This window comes from Megalobrama amblycephala, linkage group LG14 (assembly GCF_018812025.1).
Source record: "Megalobrama amblycephala isolate DHTTF-2021 linkage group LG14, ASM1881202v1, whole genome shotgun sequence".
Lineage (NCBI taxonomy): Eukaryota > Metazoa > Chordata > Actinopteri > Cypriniformes > Xenocyprididae > Megalobrama > Megalobrama amblycephala.
Window position 1 is genome coordinate 44,103,989 of NC_063057.1, and position 16,256 is coordinate 44,120,244.

Below are 16,256 nucleotides of genomic sequence, written 5' to 3' on the forward strand. Positions count from 1 at the left end.
TCTGGGTTATAGGATTAGTTTAGAGTTGACAAAACCAAACAACTCCAATCCGGCTTTGTCCCCAGAGTAGGTTAGCTGTGGAACATAAGTTACTATGGCGATGAACACCGCTAAAAGCCAAGTCACTTTCATGGTACCTAAAACCCAGGATTGGCACAAACTAATCTGAAACTTACCTAGCTAGCCAGCTAATCCGGCTTCATTGTACAGACTCAACGACTCTCTGGTAAGAGCTAAATCAAAATTTTATGGGGAATTGAAGTTTTGAAATTTTGTGATTGAGAGTGATTAAGAGTAAAATTTGGAAGATTAGGAAACGGGAAAAATTGAAAATTTGTGATTTGGGTAAAAGATTAGGAAACGGGACAAACCATATTGGTTGGTCTGGCTGACTCTGTGGTCGTGGTCAAGGGATTTCTAAGGGGAATTGAGATCATGTGGGCAAATACAACAGTTATTTCTGGAAGAGAAATCCCATCATTTGTTGAACCTCGCTTACTGTCTCTGGCTTTTTTAACTGGTTTATTATTTCTTTCATTGATTGGGTAACTCCTCTATTACCTGAAGTAATCCAAAAGCCTAAAAATTCCATAACATCTGTCATCAATTGTGTTTTCTTTATGTTTAGTTTTAAACCTGATGTTGCAATCCATTGCAGTACTTCCTTTACCACTTTTACATGTTCTTCCTCATTCCTCATTCCTTCGCCATCTGGTTTGGAGGCTAGTGTCAATAGTATCAGAATATTAGTTATGGCACCTTTGATTTCTTGTATTACCCCTTGCTCCTCAAGCTCCTTTATTGTTTTGCAGAAACTACAGCTGTGTCTTTAGCTTCCTGTTTCTTCTGTGTGTATCTGTGATCATTTTCAAAAACAGTATTGCTTCAATACCCTATTTCCTCTTACTCTTTTTGTATTATAAGCTCCATTTATCCGTTTTTCTATTTTCTATTGAGTGGCGCTAAAAGTGTAATGCTCCATTATTTTTTAAAATAACGTACCACCAACACTACACCTAAACCTACCCAATAATATTAACAAAAGCAAATGAGATATAAAAAGCATCCGTAATTGTGCCATTTTATCTTGTTTTGATCTCTCATTGTGACTCGTTTTTCATGGGATTCGTAACCAAGGCTTCCTTGTCCTCGTTCATAATATTGTCCTAAGTTCAACTCCGGATCAGCTGAGCTACAGAGCAAGCTTATGTCAGAAAAGTGGAACATATGGAGCTGGTTAACCGATGCAAAGTCCAAAATATATTCGTTTACGAATCGTGCACTTTGGTAAAAAGCGTTTTGAAGACATAACATAATATTATGCAAGGAGATATTAAAACAAGTCTTTATTAATCCATAATCTGACCCTGTAATCATTACTGTGTATGAAATTGATTAAAAGCGCTTGCTGTTTTACTGCCTCTACTGTTCATTTCTGTTAGAAACTGCTGTGATATGTACGTATTGGTACATATTTTTGCGACTCGCAAAAATGTTCCCACAGGTATGTCTTTTCATGAGACCAGGTTGCATAAAAGCAAAATATTCCAGTTGCATGTAACTATGCAACAGATGTTTTCCTTTTGTTCAACACAGTGAATCCAATAGAGTTTCAATGAGATCTGTGCTAACTGTTTTGACAAAGGGTGTGAAAAATGTGTGAAACAAATGAAAAAGTGTTAAGACATTTGCAAGAGAAAACTTATGCTGTGCTAAGAAGGTGATGATGAAGATCAAGTGGGTCCCAGTTTCATTAAGCATGTCTTAGCAAATGAGAAACTGTAAATAATAGACATGTATTACAGTTTCTCAATTGATGAAAAATAATTTGTGTACTGTTGATTATTGGAAAAAGTATGTAAATATAAGAGTGCACTTCTCTACATAGTTTGTTATGGGGTTGCAAAGTCAGAAATTCTTCATGTATTAACATCATATCAAATCAGTAATGGACAGCCTTTATACATGCCCTGTATGACCTGTTCAGTGGCTTGATGTAGCGTCTGGACCAATCAGGTACACAATTATTCAATATATTTAAGGAATTACCCATTAACTCACTCTTATCAAAGTTCTGTGAACCCGTCCCCCTAAAACTGCAACTAGCATCCCAAACATAGCTAAACCACAGGCAGAACTAGGTGTCCTGTTACAGATACATGGTACTTTTATGATCAAATAGAATGCTGTAGAGACTAGTGACTCATTCTTTCTGAGAAGGACAAATAAACTCTCTTAATCCTATGTATTCTCTATATAACCACTTGGGAAATGTATAAACATGTATCCAATTTTCCCATCTCATGACTTTCCTTTTATAGGCTTTATTCTATGTATTAATTAGGGGCCAAGCCCCGAAGGGGCTGTAGCCCCTATTGTAATTGTACGTTTTCCCTTTTATTATTATTATTCTTCCTCCCGAATGGGAGTCTATGGCAGCCCTATCAACGGAACATGAGAAAATGATGAAATTTGGCACAGTTGTAGAGATGCTCATGAATAGTGATTGGACCAAATTTGGAGTCTCTAGAACCAACTCTATAGCGCCACCACCAGTTCAAAATTTCAACATTCTAACGGTTTTAACATTTGAACTGTTTGTCATAGAAAAATTAAATTTAGTTCATCTGATTCGTCTCTTCATGCTGATGCTATTCAACTTCTTACATTAAGTCTCCACCCATTACAGTAGCGGCCATTTTGAAAAGTACAGTATTTGTTTTTTTCGCTTCTCCTCCTTCAAAATTTGTCCAATTTTGTCCAAACTTTGATCAGGTGATCTTTGGTCTGAGCCGCACAGAAATGACTGAACAGATTTTTTTTATTCATCTTTGTTCAAAAGTTATGATGTCACGAAGTTAACGAGGTTGACCCAAAATTGCTATAGAGGCTGTATCTCGGCCAAACTTTGAGCAATCGAAACTAAAATTGGTACACTTGATCAAGACCATGATCTGAGGTTCCATGCCAAATTTGGGAACAGCGCCACCTACAGGTCATGAGATCTGAAAAATGGCTATTTTGGCCAATAACTTTTGAACACTTTATTAGAAAATCAAGATCTTGGTGTCTATGGATTCCCTGTGCCATGCCGAATCCGAGGATATCGAATTCGTCAACATCGGATGAACCACGTGTCCGCCATTTTGAATTTTGTCATAAATTGCAATAACTTTTAAACAATTTGACATATCTTCACACAAATTGGTACGTATGACCTTTAGAAGGTCCTGAAGGTACCTGAGAAGTTTCAACACAGCGCCACCTACTGTTCCACAGATGTAATGATTATTGCAAAACCACTTATAACTTTTGAAAACACTTTCCAAAATGTGTATGCTTTATGTCATTTTATTCCCTGGCTTATGCCGATTCCGACGATGTGTCATTTGTCATTTTCCTTAAATGTACCTGTCTGCCATATTGAATTAAATCAAAAACAGTTTTTTTCGCTACTCCTCCCACAAATTTTGGTCAATTTTGTCCAAAATCAGCTCAGATGATCTTTGGACCGAGCCGCACAGAAATGACTGAACGGATTTTTGATATTCGCTACCATTCCCAAGATATTCATCTCTGAATGTGACCTTGCTTGTGTTTGTTGTCTTATACTAGTTAGCTTAGCACAGTAATTGCTTAGCATGCTAAACTATTGCTATTCTTTCTAATGTGGTCTTCAGTCAACAGGTTAACCAAAACTTAGTTGGCATTAAATAACTTTGCATACTAATATGGTTAACATGCTATGAAGCTTTTTTTTTTGTGAACTCTTTCTCACACTGAAACCTCTGCTTAGCATACTGATGAACTTGCATGGCTGATTAGCTCAATGTGTTACGCCACGGATCCCGAATGCTTTGCATCGTGGGTTCAAAACTCAGTGTGACACATGCCCAGACCGCATGAGGTACTGTGGCAGGAAAAGATGCAGAACTTGTGTCTGTTCTAGGCATTCTGCCTAAAACTGGTCTAATCTGAAGCTATCACATGCAATTCCTTTATGTCCAAATTCGTAGTTATTCTTCTTCCCCCTGTATGGTAATCAATGAACCATAAGAAGGAAAATTATCAAATTTGGCATGCTTGTAGTGATAGTAATTAAAAGTAATTTGACCAACTTTGGAGTATCTAGGACTAAGTCTATAGCGCCACCACCAGTTCAAATATTCACTTTTGTAAAGGTTATAACTTTTGAACCCTTTGTTCCAGAAAAATGAATGTCAATACAACTGATTCCTCTCTTCATACTGATCACATTCAATATCTTACATTAAGTCTCCACCCAGTACAGTAGTGGCCATTTTGAAAAGTACAGTATTCCGTTTTTTCGCTACTCCTCCTTCAAAATTTTCCAATTTTGTCCAAACTTTGATCAGGTGATCTTTGGTCTGAGCCGCACAGAAATGACTGAACAGATTTTTTTTATTCATCTTTGTTCAAAAGTTATGATGTCACGAAGTTAACGAGGTTGACCCAAAATTGCTATAGAGGCTGTATCTCGGCCAAACTTTGAGCAATCAAAACTAAAATTGGTACACTTGATCAAGACCATGATCTGAGGTTCCATGCCAAATTTGGGAACAGCGCCACCTACAGGTCATGAGATCTGAAAAATGGCTATTTTGGCCAATAACTTTTGAACACTTTATTAGAAAATCAAGATCTTGGTGTCTATGGATTCCCTGTGCCATGCCGAATCCGAGGATATCGAATTCGTCAACATCGGATGAACCACGTGTCCGCCATTTTGAATTTTGTCATAAATTGCAATAACTTTTAAACAATTTGACATATCTTCACACAAATTGGTATGTATGACCTTTAGAAGGTCCTGAAGGTACCTGAGAAGTTTTAACACAGCGCCACCTACTGTTCCACAGATGTAATGATTATTGCAAAACCACTTATAACTTTTGAAAACACTTTCCAAAATGTGTATGCTTTATGTCATTTTATTCCCTGGCTTATGCCGATTCCGACGATGTGTCATTTGTCATTTTCCTTAAATGTACCTGTCCGCCATATTGAAATAAATGGAAAACAGTTTTTTCGCTACTCCTCCTACAATTTTTGTCCAATTTTGTCCAAAATCAGCTCAGGTGATCTTTGGACCGAGCCGCACAGAAATGACTGAATGGATTTTTGATATTCGCTACCATTCCCAAGATATTCATCTCTGAATGTGACCTTGCTTGTGTTTGTTGTCTTATGCTAGTTAGCTTAGCATGCTAATTGCTTAGCATGCTAACCAGTTGTCATTCTCTTTAATGTGGCTCTTCAGTTATCAAGTTAACCATGAGCTTCATTAGCATTAAGTTAGCTTAGCATGCTAATATGGTTAGCATGCTAAGTAATGCTTTTTTTGTGAATTCTTTGTTAGACTAAAAGGTTTCTTCCACAGTCTGTTGAATGTGCATCCTCAAGTAGCTCAATGTGTAAAGCCAGTTATCTGAAGAGCCCTGTATCCGAAGTTAGTGGGTTCGAATCCCAGGTGGAGCGGTTTTATAAAATAGTGTGTTTTGATTCCTTTACTGCCTCTTGGATTAGAAATAAATGCTTTTTGTTTCATGCTGTGTTCATTTTCATCTAAGCTTATGTACATTCTGAGTTCATTCTTGCCCGTAATTCTGAACCAGCTGTTTCATGTTTGTTCATTTTCTGCTGTTTTTCCTCTTCCTGCTCTGTATTGCACTACAGCATGATGAGCTGCAGAATGATCTAAAGTGCAGCTTTATAAGAATTCTTCATTTTGAGTTCATTTTCACATGAACTAATAAACTTCGGCAGGTGTGGAAACATTCACTTGCACAGTGGTGCAATGAGATGAGAAATGGACCTTGGACCCGGAGGTCGTGGATTCGAATCTCGTGTGGGGTTCCTTTATACAATTGTGTGTAATGAGTCATTTTGATACCTTTTTTATCCAAATAAGGATTGTGCTAATCTTTATTCCTCTTCAATGAGATACAAGTATTTTAGTTCATTCCGTGTTCATTCTCTGAACTTCTATTGATTTTCATTAGGGGCCAAGCCCCAAAGGGGCTGTAGCCCCTATTGTAATTGTACGTTTTCCCTTTTATTATTAGGGGCCAAGCCCCAAAGGGGCTGTAGCCCCTATTGTAATTGTACATTTTCCCTTTTATTATTATTATTCTTCCTCCCGAATGGGAGTCTATGGCAGCCCTATCAACGGAACATGAGAAAATGATGAAATTTGGCACACTTGTAGTGATGGTCATGTCTAGAAATCTGACCAATTTTGGAGTCTCAAGGACCAACTCTATAGCGCCACCACCAGTTCAAAAATTCAACATTCTAAAGGTTATAACTTTTGAACCATTTGCTCTAGAAAAATACAATTTAGTACATCTGATTTGTCTCTTCATGCTGATTCTATTCAAATTCTTACATTAAGTCTCCACCCATTACAGTAGCGGCCATTTTGAAAAGTACAGTAGTCCGTTTTTTCGCTACTCCTCCTTCAAAATTTGTCCAATTTTGTCCAGACTTTGATCAGGTGATCTTTGGTCTGAGCCGCACAGAAATGACTGAGCAGATTTTTTTTTATTCATCTTTGTTCAAAAGTTATGATGTCACGAAGTTAATGAGGTTTACCCAAAATTGCTATAGAGGCTGTATCTCGGCCAAACTTTGAGCGATCAAAACAAAAATTCGTACACTTGATCAAGACCATGATCTGAGGTTCCTTGCCGAATTTGGGAACAGCGCCACCTACAGGTCATGAGATCTGTAAAATGGATATTTTGGCCAATAACTTTTGAACACTTTATTAGAAAATCAAGATCTTGGTGTCTATGGATTCCTTGGGCCATGCCGAATCCGGGGATATTGAATTTGTCAACATCGGATGAAAAGCATGTCCGCCATTTTGAATTTTGTCATAAATTTCAATATCTTTTAAACTATTTGACATATCTTCACAAAAATTAGTATGTATGACCTTTAGTAGGTCCCGAAGGTACCTGAGAAGTTTCAACACAGCGCCACCTACTGTTCCACAGATATAATGTTTTTTGCAAAAATGCTTATAACTTTTGAAAACACTTTCCAAAACGTGTATACTTTATGTCATTTTATTCCCTGGCTAATGCCAATTCCAACGATGTGTCATTTGTCATTTTCCTTAAATGTACCTGTCTGCCATATTGAAATAAATGAAAAACAGTTTTTTCGCTACTCCTCCCACAAATTTTGTCCTATTTTGTCCACAATCAGCTCAGAAGATCTTTGGACCGAGCCGCATAGAAATGACTGAACGGATTTTTGATATTCGCTACCGTTCCCGAGATATTTGTCTCTGAATGTGACCTTCCTTGTGATTGTTATCTTATGCTAGTTAGCTTAGCATGCTAATTGCTTAGCATGCTAACCAGTTGTCATTCTTTTTAATGTGGCTCTTCAGCTATCAAGTTAACCATGAGCTTCATTAGCATTAAGTTAGCTTGGCATGCTAATATGGTTAGCATGCTAAGAAATGCTTTTTTTGTAAATTCTTTGTTACACTAAAAGTTCTCTTCCACAACATGTTGAACATGTGTCATAATGTAGCTCAATGTGTAAAGCCAGGTACCTGACGAGCCCTGTACCTAAAGATAGTGGGTTCGAATCTCGGGTGGAGTGGTTTTATGAAATTGTGTGTTTTGATTCCTTTATTGCCTCTAGATTAGAAATAAATGCTTTTTGTTTCATGCTGTGTTCATTTTCATCTAAGCTTCTGTACTTTCTGAGTTCATTCTCGCCCATAATTCTGAACCAGGTGTTTCATGTTTGTTCATTTTCTGCTGTTTTTCTTCTTCCTGCTCTGTATTGCGCTACAGCATGATGAGCTGCAGAATGATCTAAAGTAAAGTTATTAAATATAACATTCAGTGCAGTTTCATAAAAATTCTTCTTTTTGAGTCCATTTTCACATAAACTAGTGAACTTCGGCAGTTGTGTCAACAGTCACCTGCACAGTGGTGCAATGACATGCGCAATGGACACTGGACCTGGAGGTTGTGGGTTCGAATCCCGTGTTGGGTGGTCATTATGCAATTGTGTGTAATGAGTCATTTTGATTCCTTTTTTATCCAAATAAGCATTGTACTAATCTTTATTCCTCTTGAATTAGATACAAGTGTTTTTAGTTCATTCTGTGTTCATTCTCATCTGAACTTCTATTGATTTTCATTTCATTTCCACCTGTCCTTCTGAACCAGCTGTTTTGCATGTACATTCAATTTCTGCTGTTTTTGCTCTACCTGCTCCGTATTGCGCTACTGCCCCTTCTGGGGCTTGGCCCCGAATTGCTGCTTGCAGCTATATTTCTCTCTTTTGAACTATTTTGGTATTAATGTTCCATGGTTACAAATGTATAGTTAAATGAAATTACATTGGTAGCATGTTTGGTATCTACGGACTCCAACTTTCATTCCCTATTTGGTAATTTATGTTACATGTTACTAACTCTGTGACACATTAGTATTATAAGAATCTAGAAAGTTCTTTTCTCATTCATCCAATCCAGTGTCTTATGCTAATATCTTGCTACAGAACAAAGACTCGTAAAACTTCCCTCTGAAAGGGCAACTCCTTATTGGCTCAGACACCTTAAGAGGGTGTGACATCTTCACCTCTTATATTCACTGATCACAAGATCAAACTCTCTTTCTCTTTTTCTGTTTTACTGACGTCAAGATGACGCTTTAAGAAGTTAGAAGCTTCTATGAAACCCCCAAGCTTGTGCCAGGCCTCGGCCTAGACCTTCCATTCACCAAAGATCCTCTGAATCCAACTGGTTCTCTTTCTTCAAGACAATATCAGCAAAGATTCAACGGGAGCCTCCACAAATTCCATCAGGACAGTTTTAATTCAACTTGGAAAGACATGCAAGTATCAAACTTAGTCTCATTATTGGATACATTGAGTATCCTTACCCCTTTTAAAGAAGGGCCTGTTAAAACTAAACTGATGGTTTGCTCAAGGCTGTTGATCTGCTGAATGTCAAACAATGCTGTAAACTCTTGCTTCCTGTACTCTGCTTTAACTCTCTCTTTCTCTTGGTAAACTGTATTGCATGTATGTGTGTGAATGTTAGAGTAGTTTAAAGGTGGTATAGAGGATGTTTTCGTCGACTGAGTTTTTGAAATGAGCGTTTGAAATGATACACATTTTACGACTAGCTAAAACTGACTGTGCTCAACATACAGCGATAGTTTCCTGCTCCTGAAGCGGATTTATATACTTTCACATGGAATTTGAACACCGACTGTAATCGCAGATTGAACGCAACTGGCTCTGACTGGACGCGTTTGAGCGCGATCAGTCATAAGTATCAATTTACATTCATAATCGGCCTTACAATTGTTAAGCCGCGCACACACTTAGTGGATTCATTATGTCGGACTCACCTCATAATCTGCAGTTGTTACTCCTGTCTCCTGACAAAAACATTGCATGCGGCGCATGTAGTGTGGAAAGTTACTAGAGCGCGCATCTGCGCTCGTCTCTCACAAGGAACGCCACGGCAGTGATTGACAAGCCAGAGGGCCAATCCGCACACATCTCTCACAATGGCAGTGATTGACAAGCCAGAGGGCCAATCGTTTACGCGATGATCGCGTAAACGATTGGCTGATGTTTTTAAGGCCCTACCTCGTGCACAGATGATGTATATTAATAATATTCCTTTCAGTGCACCTAATAAATAGTCTTTTATCACTTAGTTGTTAGGTAAGAACGATGGAAGACCAGGGTGGAATGCAGTTAACAGTCTTTAATGAGAAAAGTAAATAGTCCTCACTGAGTAATTAGAACACAAATCACAGGCATTAAACAGAGCCAGAACGGAAAGAGCCAGACGACTGGATCAAAGAAAATCTGCATAAACTTCCACGAGGACAGAGGCAGGGACCCCAAGATGCATTCAGCCAGTGCCAGTCAGAAATAGTGAAGACAGCAGTCAGGGTGAACAGCCAAGGACGAGCGCAGAACAGGTACTCTGCAAACAGGCACAGCTGGATAATACACAGTCCAATGGCAGTATAACTCACAGCAGAAATAATGACTTCACTTTCCACAGATAGGACAGGACAGGACAGGACAGGACAGGACAGGACAGGAGAAAAGACGTTTCTCACGAGAGGTCATTGAATAATCCGACAACAAGACAGGGCTAGGAAGAGGGAATAAGAAGCAGAGACAATCAAGAGGAAAAAGGGGACAGGTGAGGAGAAGGGAACGAAAGGGGAACCAGCTGAAAGAGATAATGAGCGGAGAAGTGGAAGTGTGTGCGTGAGTGTGTGACCACAAGAGGGAGACAGAGAAAGAGGAGAAGAAGCCAGGATCATGACATTAGTAAAGACAGTTTCAAGTAATATTGCAAAAATGTATAAAACAAAACATCCTCTTTACCACCTTTAAGTGTTTAGTCTAGTTAATAAAGTCTTGTTCATGTCACATGTAAAGTTGTCCGTGTTTTGCGCTCATATATTGGAGTCCCTATTCATGTCGATTCTGACTTACAGGCTCTGAGTAGTACTGTACAATAAGATTATTATTTCCCATAACCTGGAAATGAACATTTCTTAGAATTAATAAACAATTAACACTGTGTGTTCATTGGACAACGGGTTAATTGATTGTAATATTAATTTTATTACTTTAAGTTAATTTTATTAACTGATCCAAATATTAATTATTCATATTTATTTTGAGCTAATTTGCTACATTGACGTTCCCATTGTCACGGTATGTGACCACAAACAGAAGGAAGCAGGAGAAGCAGGTTTCCAAAAGAACTCAGTGGTTTAATAATAATTCAAAAAGGCAGGTAAACACATACAACAGTGACAGGACAAAGAGTGAACAAAACCAAGGAATACTTATACAAGAACTAATGAGATAATAAACAAGACACACCTGAAACAAGGACGCCAATCAAATTTGAAACCATGACAACTAACTAATGGTGAGAAAACTAAACAAAGGAGGACATGTGAAAAACAGAACATGGTGCAAGAACAGACAGACATGTGACACCCATAGTGTAGTTACCTATAAAAAGGTCTATGCTGTTCTTTGGACCCCAGGTGTGGGCATTTGAGGTGAAGCTCTGTAAAAGTGTGATTTACCAGCACTTTTGTGTTTTGTTTTGTTTTTTGTGTACATTTTGTTTTGTCTGTTTTCCCCACCTCTCCTCTGCAAATACCACATGACCTGATGGCTTATGATGTCTAAGGATATCTTCTGGAAGATTGTTCCTCATGATGTATTCCCTGTAATGCCCCTTCAAGGATATTTGTGCTTTTTTTTTTTTTAAAGAATGGATGTTTTTTCAATGCCAAACCATTTTCCCACATGACAGTTTGTGTCTCTTGTTTTTTACTTTTCCACTGAAGGAAGTAGTGATTTTCATGTCACATGCATATCTTTTCAGATCTCCTAATAGAACCCTCTCCAAAGTGGATAGATCTCCATGTAATTGTCTAGAAGGAATGTGGTTATATCTGGAAAATAAAGAACATCAGAGTATGAAAATCCTTATCTTCCAAGACAGCTACGACATCTTCATAGATCTTTCTGAAAAGTTTGGAAAATGAAGAACCACCAGCAATTGTTTTTGATGAATTGTTCATCAATTGCATGAGATTTTCATCCATCTCTGTTCTGTCCTGAGGAGTAGCATCATCATCATCCAGATAAACAGTGATTTGCATCCTGCCAAAACATAGGTTGCCACATTTTGCAGCCCTTTGGACAGCTTTAATGATGCGAGCTGCACACAGGTGCAAAACTGTTGCCGATTTTATATCTGCCCAGGTTTTTTTTACTTTTGGCACATGGCAAAAAGGCCAACATGCTTTCTTTATTAAATGCCAAAATAACTGCCTGCATAAGAGCCCAGCTGTAATCAGTCTCCACCTGTTGAATTTGTTGACTGATGTATTTTCACAGTTTTAGGAGAAAATGCATTAGCCTGAAAGTTATTAGAGGAATGGAATGTGCACGCTTGATATCATCTCACATACTGAAAGTGGAGGATCGTCTCTTCCTTTACTTGGTAAAGTAAGAGCGTGGATCAGGATGTGTTTTTTATGTGGTATTTTCGAAATAACACTCCCAGTGGCATCTAGGTCAAAGGTGACAAGGAATCTGTCTCTCAGCTTATTCGCCAGTATGCTTATACTGGTTTCTCTATACAGGTGAGCACCAAAAGGATCCACCTGGAAATGTTGGACATACCCAGGTGTTAAATAAGATGCAGTGTCACAGTGTCGGATTATGGATTGGCTGACCTGAGTTTCCAGGAGAATGTTGTCATGTTACTGTATGGCTTTCTTGATTTCATGGTAAATCAGTTTCAAAATGTTTAGGTTGAGGCTGTGACTGATGTTACCAGCCAGAAGTTCCTGAATGGGTGTGTTTAGCAGCCTTTTATAATAATCTGTATTTACACCTTTTGCTATGGTTCCCCTTCTGACGTTACTGGCATGACTGAACTGTTGTAACTGTGTGCCATACTGGTAACATTTTACATCTAAACAAAGAACAAGAGTAACAGTTTGGTGTTTGGCTGGTTTGGTCTTCATGGTGAAGGAATAGAGTGCCTCAGGGATGACGCATTTTTGTAGGCAAAACCCGGAAGCGAGTTAGCATTTTAGGATTTCCGGTTCCAACAACGTGTAAGTGTCATAACCCTTTGTTAAACACAGAGCTTATTTTCTGCGATTTTCCAAAAGTCTATGGGAAAAATACATAGGCTTTCAATCGAGGGAACCCGTGCGGCGCTAACTTCTGGGTTGGCCTACAAAAACACGTCATCCCTGGGGTACTCTATACCTTGCATGGTATGTTGAAAATGTACATTTTGCACATAATTTTAAGTACGCACACATACACTTTCGGCTCCCTATTGCTCAGACATGCAGGCACATAAAGCTGAGATGGCAACTAGAAGTAATGGGTCCATGGTTGTCATAGTTTATTGAAACATTTCAAAAGGCGAATTTTGTTCTATACCTTTGAATAAATAAACTTTAAGTTTAGGTGGAGTTTGTGCCACTGTAGTGACGAGTCGGCAGAGTGTGGATCCATTTGCAGCTTTTATTTAGAAGAGTCAACAAAGCAAACAGGGCAAGGGCAGAGGCATAAACAGGGACAGGCAATGGTCGTGGCAGGCGGCAGACAAACAGAGTCAAGGGACAGGCAGAGATCAGGGCAGGCGGCAATACAAACACAGTCCAGGAAACAGGCAGAGATCAGGGCAGGCGGCGATGGGTCACAAGAGATAAACAGTCCAAACGATAACAGATAGCAGTCCACAGAAAAACGCTCAGTAATGATCACCTTGGCAAATCAAGACTTCACGGTGTGTGTGTGTCTTAAATAGTGTGGATGTGATGTGTTGCAGGTGCATGCACAATCAGTCCCAGGAATGAGGGCCCATGGGAAATGTAGTCCGAATGGTAACTGTTCAGTATTCCGGAGATGGCTCCCTCCGGTGGTCCGGAGGAGGGACCGAAGGAGCCACATTCGTGACAGAGCGAATGTGGCTCCCTGAGGTAAACTGTTCCTTTAATTCTTGGAAAGCCTGTACTGCCTCGGGGGACCAGGCGAGGCGGGAGGACTGCCGTTTGGTCATAGACGTGAGTGGGGCTGCAAAGCTGCTGAAGCTTCGTATGAACCGCCTGTAGAAGTTGGCGAACCCCAAGAACCGTTGTAGCTCCTTCAATGTGCGAGGCTGCGGCCATTCCAGAACCGGTTTAACTTTGTTGTCATCCATCGCCACGGCCTCACGGCTGATCACGTAGCCCAGGAAGGTTGTGGAGGTTCGATGAATTTCGCATTTCTCCGCCTTGGCGTATAGTTGATGCTGGATTAACCTTTGGAGGACCGCCCGCACATGTTGGACATGTTCTTCGTAGGAATTGGAATAAACCAGGATGTCGTCTATGTAGATGATGACCCAGCGGTTGAGCATATCTCGGAAGATGTCGTTCATGAATGACTGGAAGACGGAGGGACTGTTGGACAGCCCGAATGGCATGACAAGAGTCTCATAGTGACCAGTGGTGGTGGAGAATGCGGTTTTCCATTTGTCTCCTTCACGAATGCGGATCAGATTATAGGCACAGCGAAGGTCCAGTTTGGTGAAGTAAGCAGCCTGACGAAGTTGTTCGAGGGCTGGAGGAACCAGAGGCAGAGGGTACCGGAACTTGACCGTAATATCATTTAATCCTCGGTAATCGATACAGGGTCTTAAACCACCATCCTTCTTTTTGACAAAGAAGAACCCCGAGGTGGCTGGTGAGGTAAGCTTTCATAGCTGCTGATTCGGGTTGTGATAGGGGAAAGATCCTGCCCTTGGGTGGCGTAGTACCAGGCAGCAGGTCTATAGCGCAGTCACTGGGGCAATGAGGAGGTAGCTCGGTGGATTTGTTCTTGCTAAAAACCACGGCCAGGTCGGCATACTCATCGGGAATGTTGGGTTTTTCAGTATCAGTGCCGTGGAGTGAAGTAATTTGAATGGGTAGCGGGGTTACTGGTTTGAGACAGTTTTTATGACAGTTTGCGTCCCACTGTAGAATTTGACAGTCCTTCCAGGAAACATGAGGGTTATGCATTCTGAGCCAGGGTAAACCAAGGATTACAGGGTTGCTGGGCGAGTGGATGACATAAAATCGGATTTGTTCATGGTGAAGGGCTCCTATTTGCAGCGAAACTTCAGCGGAGATGTGAACCACTCTTCCCCCGCCGATGGGCTTCCCATCTAGCGCCTCCACTGTTAACAGGGAATTACAGTCTGTTAGAGGGATGCCATGCTCTTTAATGAATGACTCTGATATAAAATTCCCAGCGGCTCCAGAATCCAGCAGAGCGTGAGTGAGTATGTGTCTGTCATTAACAGTAATTTGGATGAGAATTTTAAAGCAGCTAGCAGAATGGTTGGACTGATGCATAGAACTCACCGCTTTAGAACTGGAGGCTTGGGGTCGTACAGGGCAGTTGATCTTAATGTGGCCGGCCTGGCCGCAATAGAGACAGAGATGAAGCTGCCGTCTCCTCTCTCTCTCCTCGGGTTGCAGTGGAGTGTAGCCGAGTTGCATGGGCTCTGGAGCGGGACTGACGGGGGCAGATAAGCGGTTCGGGCGTCGTGTTCGTAGCAGATTGTCTATGTGAATGGCGAGTTCAATGAACGTGTTGAGCGAGCTTCCTTCATCTCGGCAAGCGAGCTCGGCTTGTAATTCTAGTGTCAGACCCCTTCGGAAAAGCAGTTTTAAAGTGTCTTCAACCCAGTTAGTTTGTGCGGCTAACGTGCGGAAGTTCAGTGCATACTCGGCGGCTGTTTGTTTACCTTGGCTGAGGGCGAGTAGTTGATCGCCCGCGCTCTTGCCTCCTTCGGGGTGTTCGAAGACTTCTTTAAAGCTCCGTAAGAAATCCTGAAACGTGGGGAATGTGGATCCGCCATCCTGCCACACCGCGGTGGCCCAATCCAGGGCTTTCCCAGAAAGCAGGGAACACACAAACGCTATCCGACTGGACTCGGTGGGATACAGAGACGGCTGCTGGTTGATGAACAAGGAGCACTGTAGGAGGAACCCCTCGCATCTGGCAGGATTACCGTTGAATTTCTCCGGGAGTGCGAGGCGTGGGTTGACTGCCGGAGATGCCGCGAAGCCTGGAGTGGTGGTAGCAGAGGGTGGTAGCAGAGGGCGGCAGCGCGGCGGCTGCAGCGGGACTGAATTGAAGGCCCTGTAGCGTTTTCACCAGCTCTTCGGTAAGGGAGGTTAGGCGGGTGAGTTGGTGTTGATGCACTGCCAGCTGGTTGGCCTGGGCAGATAGTTCAGACGAGATCTGCTGGAGAGCTGCTGGATCACTGTGCGGCGAAGTCTTCTGTAGTGACGAGTCGGCAGAGTGTGGATCCATTTGCAGCTTTTATTTAGAAGAGTCAACAAAGCAAACAGGGCAAGGGCAGAGGCATAAACAGGGACAGGCAATGGTCGTGGCAAGCGGCAGACAAACAGAGTCAAGGGACAGGCAGAGATCAGGGCAGGCGGCAATACAAACACAGTCCAGGAAACAGGCAGAGATCAGGGCAGGCGGCGATGGGTCACAAGAGATAAACAGTCTAAACGATAACAGATAGCAGTCCACAGAAAAACGCTCAGTAATGATCACCTCTGCAAATCAAGACTTCGCGGTGTATGTGTGTGTGTCTTAAATAGTGTGGATGTGATGTGTTGCAGGTGCGTGCG